The sequence below is a fragment of the Erpetoichthys calabaricus genome, chromosome 7, assembly GCF_900747795.2.
Source record: "Erpetoichthys calabaricus chromosome 7, fErpCal1.3, whole genome shotgun sequence".
In the NCBI taxonomy this organism is placed as follows: Eukaryota; Metazoa; Chordata; class Cladistia; order Polypteriformes; family Polypteridae; genus Erpetoichthys; species Erpetoichthys calabaricus.
The window spans coordinates 194774632-194788640 of record NC_041400.2 but is presented as its reverse complement, the minus strand read 5'-3'; positions in this window follow the sequence as shown (position 1 = coordinate 194788640).

Genomic DNA, 14009 nt, shown 5'->3' with positions numbered 1-14009 from the left:
GCATTATTTGTCCTAATCAGGCCCGGCCTTAGGCATAGGTGAAGTAGGCGACCGCCTAGGGCCCCGGTGTCCGGGGGGCCCCGGATCGACTCCTTGGTCTAATTTTCACGCTTTTCACAGGGCTTCCAGGGGGGCTCTGCCCCCCTCAGGAGGCCCCTGGACCCCCCTTTCGCCTAGGGCCCCATAATACCTAAGACCGGGCCTGACTCTTTGCAACGTCACTGATCCCAGGGATCGATTCTCTGTATCACATTTTCAATGCTTAACTTCAGTGCCTCTTTTTCACTAACTTCTGGATGCTTGTTTTAACTGGCTGTCTACGGTGAGGACACTGATCGGGGAAAATTTCCCTTATTGCTTTGATGGAACCTGTCCGCACGTACGCTTCCACAATTGCACTTCTTTCTTGCAACGAATACTGCATGTCGTTAATTTCGGCTGCACTAGTACGCACTGACACTCCAGTACACTGACGCCACAAAAAGTACTTTCCGGGGGTCAGACAGCAAGGAAAACAGGGCAGGCGACACGACCGCAGCCGCCTATCCGGCGGTAGACGAGACGGGGGTCGTGTCGGTGGAGGCGAGTCACTTTCTTGTGGGCCACCTAGTATAGTTTCAATTATTTTTTTTTAAACTGGTTTTGATTTACAATTATTTTGAAATGGATTGAATTACGGAACTAATTAAGTAAATAACATAACCAAAGTGAAAATAGCATCAGGCTGCATTTTGTTTTGTAGCCACTAGGTGTCACTCATAGCACAGTGGAGCTGCATTTAGGATTTTATACTTGGTGCATGTGCGTGTGCGCGCGCACGTGTGTGTGGGGGGGGCGGGGCTTGGGGGGATCAGGGGGTGTTCTTTCATTGTTTTGATTTTTGCGACTTACCCCCCTATGAATGTCATTTACATCCAATGTTTGACATTTCTCGTTTGACATTTGACGTTTCTCAGCAAATTTCCTTATCACGTTTACTGTGCCCATTTAGAAATATCCCAGCGAAAGGTTAAAGACAGCACGGGGCAACTCGATAGAATAAACAAACTTTATAAACAGTAGCAGCGTAATTACTTTCTTGTTCAAAGCTGATTTTGTTTTAATTAAAATTGTTACACTGCATGGCTACAAGGCTCTTCCAGCAATGTACCTTTCAGGAAATTCAAGTGACAAAGCAGCTTTGCGTGCCAACATCTGGGACGCTGTCTGTTTAGGATGCCGGGGGATGGCATAGGCACAGCCCCTCCCCGTCCCCGTCTTGACTTTTCATTCTAGTGCAGAGCTGTGGACCAGATCATGTCGACTCTCCATCCTGGATAAGGACAGTCCTTTCAGCACGGGCTGCTCCACCCCTCAAGGTTCAGCTGGGGGAGGGTCAGTTTGGTGGAGACCTGGGGCCCTTACCTGACCGGGACGCCTCTATTCTGGAAGAACTGGGGTAGAAAACACACCCAGAGCCGTACCTTCCCTGGAGCGATAGATGGCAGCCCCTGTCCTGCTTTCATTTCCAGATATTAGGAGGGGAGCGACGCTGCTATGTATACCAACGTCTGGGACACGGTTGGAGGTGCTGTCCATTTAGGATGACTTGGGACGACATAGGCACAACGCCTCCCCATCCCCGTCTTGTCTTTTCATTACAGGGCGGAGCCGTGGACCAGATCATGTCGAATCTCCATCCTAGAGAAGGACAGCCCATGTAGGACGAGCTGAGGGAAGAGCAGTGTGGTGGACAGTCGGGGCCCTTACCCAACTGGGACGCCTCTATTCTGGAAGGACCGGGGTAGAAAACACACCTAGAGCCGTACCTCCCCTGGAGCGATAGATGGCAGCGCCTGTCCTGCTTTCATTTCGGCAGGGTGCGGAAACGAGTTGGTGAGCGACGCTACTATGTGTGCCACCATCTGGGACGCGGTTGGAGGCGCTGTCCGTTAAGAGCATTACCTCCCCTGGAGCAATAGATGGGTTGTAGCAGTGCCTCGGACTCCCACAGGGATCCATGGGAGCTGGAGTTTGGTGCAGCCCTGTTGGGTTCTGTGGGGGGTGCTGCAGGTACCATTTTAGCTCTGTTTGGCACAAATGGACGTCGTTGACCATCCGGAGCACTTCCGGGTGCCCTATAAAAGGAGCCAGGGGCCTGAGTCAGGAGGAGGTGAGGGACGAAGCTTGCTGGAAGATGAGTGGAGGTGAAGAGAGAGAACAGAAGAGAAGAGCAGTTATGCTTATGCTTTGACTACGCCTTGCAGGTGGGATACGTCGGAAAGTGTTTTTCACGTGGGGAAATAAATAAATTAATAAATAAATAAACCAAGTGTGCTGAACTTGTGTCCTGTGTCTGCTTGTGTCGGGTTTGGGTGGCAGGAGCGCCCTCTGCAGGCCACAGGCTCAAATACGCTGCCATACATTCTGATGCTTTTGTGAAGGTGCAAAAAAAAAAAGTTGGTATGTGAGACCTTTAAAATGTATTGCGTCATGATGATGAGGAAATATGCGACGCTTGAAAAGAAAAGCCCCACAGATACATTTGTATGTCAGCATTTTACATCAACGTGTTCATCAAACATCGAAGCGCGCACACCGATCCTGTAGGATCCTCAAAGCGGCTCTCTGTCACATGTTGATAGTAAACAGAGACTCTGACGTCACGTTATGACTTGACCACATTGCGTCCCCCCCCCTGATTTTTTGCTGGTACTGCAACTCGCACACATGTCATATTAATTTCTGAGGACGCGTCAAATGTACACTGGGAACGTGTGGCAGCCATGATCCATGCGCACTGCGGTTGGGCAATGGAAGGACAGACTGGAATCAATCGAAAGTTTGGGACGGCAACAGGACAAAGTCAGTGGTAGCCCCCCAAATTCTAGATGTGAAGTGTAAAGCAGTTCTCAATTTCTGAGGACGTGCTCAGAGGGTGCTGTAGATGCCACAGGGGCTGGATGGACTTCCAGGCCAGGAGAGCAAATGGTTCCTCATCCGGACGGGAGGACCAAAAGGGATGGACGTACAACTCACTAGGAAAGAGAGACGTTGCTGGAAGGTTTTTACTCCCCCAGCACACTAGATGGCAGCAGCCACGGATGTCGGTGCCCCCAAGGAAACCAGCAAGGCATGTTGGGAGATGTAGTTCAGCAGAGCAGACCTGCTAGAGTCACTGGGGGCCGCAATAGGGTGCTGTTACTCCCTGTTATAATGGACTTCCGTGTGACCCGGAAATGCTTCCATCAGGCAGTCGTCTTGGCACCGGAGGTACTTCCAGGTCTGTAATAAAAGGGGCCGCACTCCCTTATCCAGGCGAGTCAGAGCTGGGAGGTAGATAGGCAACACTTGACTGGAGGAGGGCAGTGCGGTTGTGAGAGAAAAACCTGTGTTTTGTGCTGGTGTGACATATTTGAGGTGATTTGATTAATAAATCTACCTTTATTTGAACCCGGGACTGTGCTTGTGTGTTCGTGTTGGGGTTTGGGCTTACTGGCGCCCGAGTATCCATCACAACTCCTCAAATGAATGCTGGGAACACGTGGCAGCCACGATGCATGCGCGTTCTGAGCATGAAGTATAAACCGGCTAAGAAACATTAAGCTGCTCACCCGCTCAATGACATCCCCTCAGGCGTAGATGTCAGTGTGGTCTGAGGTCTGTGATTGGCTCCTGGGTTTTGCTGATATTACGGGTCCGATTCTTGTCCTGGCTCTGGTAAGTCGGCTGGTGAACCATCTTGTCATTGCAGGCTTAGGATGGTGCAATCATAAGTAATCTTAATGACAGCGTCAGAGGCCTCACTGTTAGTGCATTGCCTGTGTTGAGGGTCAGCGTGAGGGATGTGGCGCTGCCAGTCCACACATGCTGTGACCAGCTGGTTAGGAACTTCACAGTCCACTTCTAAAGGGTGAAACCAACTCCCAGATTGAGGGGTTTGGTGATCAGCTTTGACAGACTAACAGTGTTAAATGTCAAGATGTAATCTGTGAAGCACCTTGAGCATGGGAAAGGCGCTATATAAATATTATTATTATTACTACAAGGAAAGTGTGACTGTGGTGAGGTCTGCGGTAGGAGTGACGGAGGTGGGATTACATCAGGGATCGGCTCTGAGCCCTTTCTTATTTGCAATGGTGATGAACAGGTTGACAGACGAGATTAGACAGGAGACCCCGTGGACTGTGATGTTTGCTGATGACATTGTGATCTGCAGGTTGAGGAGATCCTGGAGAGGTGGAGATCTGCTGTAGAGAGGAGAGGAATGAAGGTCAGTAGGACCACCAAGGCAGAATACATGTGTGTGAACGAGAGGGAGGTCAGTGGAGTGGTGAGGATGAGGGAGTGGAGTTGGCGAAGGTGGATGAGTTTAAATACTTGGGATCAACAGTACAGAGTAATGGGGATTGTGGAAGAGAAGTGAAAAAGAGAGTGCAGGCAGGGTGGAATGAGTGGAGAAGAGTGTCAGGAGTGATTGGTGACAGACGGGTATCAGCAAGAGTGAAAGGGAAGGTCTATAGGACGGTAGTGAGACCAGCTATGTTATATGGGCTGAAGACGGTGGCACAGGAGACAGAGCTGGAGGTGGCAGAGTTAAAGATGCTAAGATTTGCATTGGGTGGGATAAGGATGGACAGGATTAGAAATGAGGATATTAGAGGGTCAGCTCAGGTGGGACAGTTGGGAGACAAAATCAGAGAGACAAGATTATGTTGGTTTGGACATGTACAGTGGAGATATGCTGGGTATTTTGAGAGAAGGGTTCCAAGGCTAGAGCTGACAGGCAAGGGGAGAAGAGGAAGGCCTTAGAGGAGGTTTATGGATGTGGTGAATGAGGACATGCAGGTGATGGGTGTGACAGAGCAAGATGACAAGGACAAGAAGAGATGGATGAGTATGATCCACTGTGGTAAACCCTAATGGAAGCAGCCGAAAGAAGAAGAAGATTATTATTATTATTATTATTATTATTATTATTATTATTATTATTATTATTATTATTATTATCTATTAACAGGAGTCTGGAATAGCAGTTTTTATTAACCTGATGTGCCAGGATGGTGTGAAGTTCAAGAGACGTGGACAGCTTGTGACCAGATGCAAACCAAACCATCCGGAATGTTCCATTCCATTTGCCCCAGCAGCAGCCTCTCAAGACGCTTCTAAGCAATGGGAGTGAGTGTCACCCGTCTGGGGTCATTCCAGAGTTGCCAGCCTTTGCCCAGTGCTCCTCAGATTAAGCCGGTTGAACAATGAGACAGTTTGTGGGTGTAGTGCAGTGATTTCCATATTTTGCCACCTGGCAGGTGAAGTGAAGCCATCCAGGTCACACAGTGAGGCAGTGCTTAGGAATAAATATATGATTTTGTGATTTTCTTTTTTTTTTTTAATATAGCGCCTTTCCATAATGAAGACTGTTATGGTGTATAAAATGTCCAAATTATTCTCTATATTTTTATCATATTTTGCTCAGCCCCAACAAGATGAATTCAGATACAGGACACTTGTATAGGCATATCCTCTTCCCTTACACCTCACTTTTATAGCAGTTGTTCACAGCAAAGTGCTAAATTGGTTTTACAGCCTGGGAAAGGAAGACTTGCCGCTACTTCAGGATATTGATAACTTTATGGATGGACACATGGGACAACAATTTGGTTTACAGCCTGGGAAAGGAAGACATTGCCGATACTTAAAGCAACATCAAAAAAACTCATCCATCATATTGACAGCCAGCCAATCAGGTGCATGCAACAATCATGTGTTGTGAAACCCCTTGCATGAAATTTTATAATGAATATGCCTTGTCTGAAAGCAACGTCAGAAGAGAAACAGCGACGACGAAAGAGAAAACAAAGACACGTGTGACCAGTTTTCATCCGATCGTCAGTTAACGACATTTTCATGAACATCGATTGCTAAATCAAGTGCCGCCCTGGGATATTCATCCTTGACATCACTGATTCCTTTCAGTAAGCTTTTTTTAAGACAATTTATCCAGACTTTACTATCAATCTTAGTTTCTATTACTTATTATTGTTCTTTAATAAACTAGGAGGCTCCACCCCCTGCTCGCTTCGCTCGCCCACCCCCGGGTTTGGTTTACCAGATATAGAATTTAAAGAGATTGTTATTTTCATAGGAATTGTTACATATGCATTATTTTCACTTTTACTTTAAAACTTTTGTAAAAACAATATTTGTCCTTAATTTCCGGCCTTGGGCATAGTTAAATCTCTCTCTTGTGGGACGTATAACGCTGCTCACGTTGTGAGGGGGAGGGCTGAATGCATGCTAAGGAGATGCGGTCAGATCATCTACTGGCTTGCTGCTGCTGCTGGTGAGCTGCGTGTTCTGCTTGTTGCTTATCGTTGTTTTAAGAGCTGGGAGCACACAAAGTGCGTCTGCCAAAAGCATTCCAACAACTGCTAGGTTAGATGTCCGTGAACTTGTTCTAAATTGTTTGTAAGTAGGGCGTGACGTGCAAAAGTCACCGTCTCACGGGTTTTGCTTCCTAAGGTGGTAATGTCTAGTCTCGCGTGACGTCAAAGTGTCTCTCTGAGATGATCACGTCTCGATCACTTCGCTCAACCCCCCCGGAGGTGCACTACGCTCCTGCCACTTCACATCTCTCCCGCTCACGTTGTGAAGTGGGTGAGCTGAATGCATGCTAAGGAGATGCGGTCAGATCATCTACTGGCTTGTTGCTGCTGCTGCTGGTGAGCTGCGTGTTCTGCTTGTTGCTTGTCGTTGTTTTAAGAGCTGGGAGCACATGAAGTGCGTCTGCCAAAAGCATTCCAACAACTGCTAGGTTAGATGTCCGTGAACTTGTTTTAAATTGTTTGTAAGTAGGGCGTGACGTGCAAAAGTCACCGTCTCACGGGTTTTGCTTCCTAAGGTGGTAATGTCTAGTCTCGCGTGATCTCAAAGTGTCTCTCCGAGATGATCACGTCTCGATCGCTTCGCTCAACCCTCCCCCCGGAGGTGCACTATGGTCCTGCCACTTCACGTCTCTCCCGCTCATGTTGTGAAGGGGGGAAGCTGAACGCACGCTAAGGAGATGCGGACGGATCAGCTTCTGGCTTTGTGCTGCTGCTCTTGAGGTGCGTGTCCTGCTGGTCACGCTGTGCGTCAATCATTTAAAAGCCTGTACAGCAGCTGTCCTTTTGTCTCACTGCCTTGTCTCGCGGGACATCAAATTGTCTTTCGAGAAGATCACGTCTCGTCTCCCTAACAAGATTTCCCAAGATTTTTTTTTATAATAGAGTGATATTAACTTGTTTTCATCTTTCTATGCTTTGTCTTCATGTCTAGAGTGATTGAAGTAATAAGGTAGATTTCTTTGAGCACCTGGTGCAGCCGGAGGTTTGCCATATGCTTTGTGCTGTGAGGTTTATTAAGGCTGAGGGTGAGAGCTCCACCCAATAGTAGGGTACAGGACGTCAAGTAAAGCTGATAAATGGCCAGTAGTATGTATGTTTGAATGTATTCTTGGAGACCAAAAGTAATATTTAGGTCTGAGATATCGTTAAAACATCGTATGTTGTTTGTGCTGACAATAAGTAAGTCTCTTGAAGTGCTGAGAGCGTGACAGGCCGTATTATTCCTAAGGCACTTGTGTGGTTTAAAGTTCCAGTGGTTAACCAGCTGTGTGTGTGTCATTCATGGGGCAGTGTTGTGATGAGGGTCAGTGTGTATGCGTATATCTATGTATTTAGGGTGCAGGAGTAGACCAATCCAATAACGAACTTGACAAGTGTAAGGGGTAAACAGACGATAACACAAAGACATACAGAACAATGTGCTTTAAAAGCCTAATCTTGTGGTATTCTGCAGCACGATCACTGCTGGGTGACGTGAGTTAATAGGAGCCATTAAAGTAGCACTCTCTCTCTCTCTCTCTCTCTGTCTCTGTGTGTCTGCACGTTCTTTCATGTCTCCTCTCCAGCAGCTACTCAGGTTTTCCTTTCAAGTTCCAAAGACATTGCGTGTGAAGTGAAACGGCCACAAATATCCACAGCCAGCCACATGTCCTCAAATCTCAATGCAAAAGTCACAACTCACCTCTGGCCAAAGTAACAAGAAGATTCCCATGAAGCCGTCAGACGAAGGCCGAGTCCATGACACGAGACCCCTGACCGACTGTCCACTGAAACTGCAGACAGAGCCGCTGTTGTGGAACTGAATCTGGGAAGCAGCGCCGCTTTCATTTCCGCCGATCATTTTTCCTTCTGCTTTCCTTTTTTGGTTTTTCATGCAGAGCTTTCTTTTATACTCTGAAGTATTTAAATAGTCAGACTGGGTGTTCAGAAGTGGAAATGTTCTTGTGCATTGTGTCACTTTCTGGTCACAAAATCCCAAAGTCGTTAGACTTTACAGTGGGGTTAAAGGTAGTCACCCCCCCCTTCCCCTCACCTGGCGGTCAGATTTATAAAAGTTGACATATACACAAAAAAAGAGGCTCGAAATGTGAATACATAACTTTCTGTGGGATTTCTAAAAGAAAATTGACGGGAAAGCTTGTTAATATTTACGGTGACCCAACTGAAACGATTGGTCAAGCAGGGAAATAAAACCAAATTACTTGTTTAATAATTCATAATTCATCTGGGAAAAACATTTAGGTTGCTGCTGGAAGAGATGTTGGTGAGGCCAGCAGGGGGCGCTTAACCTGTGGACTGAATGTGCAGTGCAGTGACGGAGACACTGTGTTGTAAAAATGGTGACATCCTTTGGATGAGACATAAAACTGAGGTCCTGACACTCTGTGTGGTCATTAAAGATCCCTGGGCGTCCTTTGTAAGCAGTAGGGGGTATCCTGATGATCTGGAGAAATTGGCCACCACAGCCTAATCCTTCTGGCCCCCTAATCATCCCTTGTCTCTAATCTCCTTTTCCACCTAATAGCTCATGTGTGGTGAGCACACTGGCGCAAAAAAGGCTGACGTCACACCATCCAGGTTCAAGGTAAATGTTAGTGGTGGTCAAAATGGCTCCTCACTTACTATGTAAGGTGCTTTGAGTAGTAAGAAAAGCACAATATAAATGTAAAGAATTATTATTAGTAGTAGTAGTATTATCCATCCATCCATTATTCAACCCGTTATATCCTAACTACAGGGTTACAGGGGTCTGCTGGAGCCAATCCCAGCCAACACAGGGCGCAAGGCAAGAAACAAACCCTAGGCAGGGCACCAATTTAGGATCACCAATGCATCTAACCTGCATGGCTTTGGACTGTGGGAGGAAACCCACGCAGACACGGGGAGAACATGCAAACTCCACGCAGGGAGAACCTGGGAAGCAAACCACAGGTCTCCTAACTGTGAGACGGAAGTGCTACCCACTGCGTCACCGTAGTAGTAGTAGTAGTAGTATTATTATTATTATTGTTATTATTGTTAATGTTATTAGTAGTAGTAGTCATAATATTATTATTGTTATTGTTATTATTATTATTATTATTATTATAAGTAGTAGTAGTAGTGGTATTATTATTGTTATTACTATTATTATTATATGTAGTAGTAGTAGTAGCAGTAATATTATTATCGTTATTATTATTATCAGTAGTAGTAGTGGTATTATTATTATTAATATTATTATTAGTATTATTATTATTATTGTTATGATTGTTATTATTATTATTATTATTTGTTGTAGTAGTGGTGGTGGTAATATTATTATTGTTATTATTGTTGTTATTATTTTTATTATTAGCAGTAGTAGTAATATTATTACTGTTATTATTATTGTTAGTAGTAGTAATATTATTATTGTTATGATTGTTATTAGTAGTAGTAGTAGTACTATTATAATTATTTGTAGTAGTAGTAGTGGTAACAATATTATTGTTATTGATATTATTATTAGTAGTAGTAGAAGTAGTAATATTATTATTGTTATAGTTATAGTTATTTCTATTAATATTATTATTGTTATTAGTAGTAGTAGTAGTAGTAATAATATTGTTATTGTTATGATTGTTATTATTATTATTATCATTATTTGTAGTAGAGGTAATATTATTATTATTATTGTTATTATTATTAGTAGTAGTAGTAGTAATATTGTTATTGTTATTATTATAATTATTATTAGTAGTAGTGATATTATTATTATCCATCCATTATCCAACCTGCTATATCCTAACTAGAGGGTCACAGGGGTCTGCTGGAGCCAATCCCAGCCAACACGGCGCAAGGCACGAAACAAACCCTAGGCAGGGCACCAATTTAGGATCACCAATGCACCTTACCTGCATGGCTTTGGACTGTGGGAGGAAACCCACGCAGACACGGGGAGAACATGCAAACTCCACGCAGGGAGAACCTGGGAAGCAAACCACAGGTCTCCTAACTGCGAGACAGAAGCGCTACCCACTGCGCCACCGTAATAGTAGTAGTAGTGGTATTATTATTATTATTGTTATTATTGTTAATGTTATTAGTAGTAGTAGTTGTAATATTATTATTGTTATTGTTATTATTATTATTATTAGTAGTAGTAGTAGTAGTGGTATTATTATTGTTATTACTATTATTATTATATGTAGTAGTAGTAGTAGCAGTAATATTATTATCGTTATTATTATTATCAGTAGTAGTAGTGGTATTATTATTATTAATATTATTATTAGTATTATTATTATTGTTATTATTATTATTTGTTGTAGTAGTAGTAGTATTAATATTATTGTTGTTATTGTTATTATTATTATTATTATTTGTAGTAGTAGTGGTGGTGGTAATATTATTATTGTTATTATTGTTGTTATTATTTTTATTATTAGCAGTAGTAGTAATATTATTACTGTTATTATTATTGTTAGTAGTAGTAATATTATTATTGTTATTATTGTTATTATTATTATTAGTAGTAATAATATTGTTATTGTTATGATTGTTATTATTATTATTTGTAGTAGTAGTGATAATAATATTATTGTTATTATTGTTATTGGTATTATTATTAGTAGTAGTAGATGTAATAATTTTATTATTGTTATGATTGTTATTATTATTATTATCATTATTTGTAGTAGAAGTAATATTATTATTATTATTGTTATTATTATTATTAGTAGTAGTAGTAATATTGTTATTGTTATGATTGTTATTATTATAATTATTATTAGTAGTAGTGATATTATTATTATTATCCATCCATTATCCAACCTGCTATATCCTAACTACAGGGTCACGGGGTTCTGCTGGAGCCAATCCCAGCCAACACAGGGCGTAAGGCAGGAACAAACCCCAGGCAGGGCGCCAGCCCACCTCAGGGCACACACACACACACACCAAGCACACACTAGGGACAATTTAGAATCGCCAATGCACCTAACCTTCATGTCTTTGGACTGTGGGAGGAAACCGGAGCACCTGGAGGAAACCCACCCAGACACGGGGAGAACATAATTATTATTACTATTATTATTTGTAGTAGAGTAATATTATTATTATTATTATTGTAATGAGCTGGCCAAAGACTGCGAGGGTCAATGGAGCCGGACAGCAGCTGAGTTTCATGCTGGCAGAACGTGCCCCTCAGCAGAAGGAGGATGAGGAGGAGGAGGAGGAAGTTAAGCACGTGGAGAGTCACGTGTGGGAATGAGATATAAAAAGAGCGGCGTGTTTCGGGGCCATGACACTGGAGCAGAAGACAGTCAGTGTTCAAACTAAACAAGTTTTGTAGCAAGTAAAACAAACAGAGCGGCAGGAACAGATTCAGTGTAGCAGGTGGGCACTAAATAAAAGTCCAACGATTTCTACACTCTGAAGCGTGTACGGGTGTTCTTTCCTCCCTGCCTGGTTGTGGTTGTTGCATCATAATCATCGCTGAGCCGTTATTATAATGTGTGTTGACGTGACAAACATATTCAGTGTCAAAGTGATGAATATGACTCACTCACTGCATTTTAGTTCCCCTTAAAGAGGGCCAATGCTGCGTATTTGCCTGAAGAGCTTGTTTGTTTTTTATGTCAAAAATCATGCAGTAATCGTACCGTAGAAGCTGACACAATACAACACATTCGTGATGGCTTATGGGTAGTGCGGTGCTCTTCCATTAGTCGAGGTGCCAAGGTCAAATGAACATGGATGAGCCACCACGGGACTGCACCATTGTCGAACAAAGCGCCATAGTGAGAAAGGAGAAAGGTCACAGAAAGGATGAAAAGTTGGATCGCCAACCAAAACATCTTGTGGGAGCAACCAAAAACAGTTTGGTGACCAACATGATGGAGAAAACCGGGCCATAAGGCAAACGTGAGAACTGAGTGGCTCAGGGAACAAAAATTTGGGGTCCATGGTCAGGAAACTCCCCAGACCTTTAATCCCATTGAGAAGGCGGGTGGACAAACAAAAAAAACCCCAATTCTGACAAACTCCAAGCATTGATTCTGCAAGAATGGGCGGCGGCCATCAGTCAGGATTGGGCCCAGAAGTTGATTGACAGCCTGCCAGGGCGAATTGCAGAGGTCTTGAACAAGAAAGAAGGACCAACACTGCAAATATTGTGTCTGTGCATAAACGTCATGTCATTGTCAATCAAAGCCTTTGAAACTTATCAAATGTTTGTAATTCTACTTCAGTACACCAGAGAAACATCTGACAAAAAGATCTAAAAATCTGGAATGAAAACCTGCAGCCGCTGGGGCCCTCCATGCCCTGGGCCTATGGCATCATTCTGAAGAACTGCACTGGCACCTTCATTGTTTAGAGTGTAAGATGAAATTGGAACAACATAAATAGGCACAATTGTGTCGTCGCACTAAATTCATGAACTGCCATGAGATGGTGGTCCCTACACAAAGCAGATTTATAAAACAATGGGTGTCTGTCTGTGTGACTCACTTAGCCTTTCACTGCTCACACTGAGTGGATTGTAGTAACGCTGCACGCTGCTTGCCAGCAATGACCCAATGAGTTCTTGTTCATTTCTTCACTCTTTTAGTTGTAGTGCCCTCCACAATGTCTGGGACAGAGTCGCCTTCTTCATGGATTTAGTCCTCTGCTCCACAGTTTAGAATGCAGACATTGCTAATTTTCATTTAAGGGGACATTTCAGTCAGACAAAACACTTTTTCTACACCGGCCCCCCATTTCAGGGCACCATAGTGTTTGGCACAACTGGCATCACAGGTGTTTCTGACTCCTCAGGTGGGTTTCTTGGCTTCATAAGACCCCTCGGCCTGCTTCTACCTTTTGGAGTCTGTAGTCGCCATTGTTCAACATGAGAAGACATGAGCGATGCCAGACAAAGACCGAGAAGCCATTATGAGGATGAAAAATGAGAATAAAACCATTGGGGGCATCAGGAAAAACTTATGAAGAAAATATCATGAAGAAGAAAGAACACACTGGTGGGCTCAGTAATCACAAAGGCACTGGTAGGCCGAGGAAGACCTTTACCGCTGAGGACAGAAGAACCCTGACTATGCTCAAGAAAAGCCCCCAACGCCTGTGAGACAGACTTCAGGGGGCCGACATGTGTGTCAGAGACGAAGATCAGCAGAAGATGTCATGAACAGAAACACAGAAGGGGCCACACAGCAAGATGGAGACCACAAAAACAGGATGGCCAGGTGACAGTTTGTGACAAAGGACATCAAAGAGCCTGCAGAATTCTGGGAAAAGGTCTTGTGGGCCGACAAGACAAAGATGAACCTCACCAGAGTGATGGTGAGAGCAAAGTGTGGAGACAAGAAGGAACTGCCTGAGACCCCAAGCAGGCCACCACATCTGATGACACAATGAATTCTGAGGGGTGTAGAAACATCTAGAATTACAAGTTCCAGTAAAGGCCCCCAAATATCCATCCATCCATCTATTTTCCAACCCGCTGAATCCGAACACAGGGTCACGGGGGTCTGCTGGAGCCAATCCCAGCCAACACAGGGCACAAGGCAGGGAACCAATCCTGGGCAGGGTGCCAACCCACCGCAGGACACACACAAACACACCAAGCACACACTAGGGCCAATTTAGAATCACCAATCCACCTAACCTGCATGTCTTTGGACT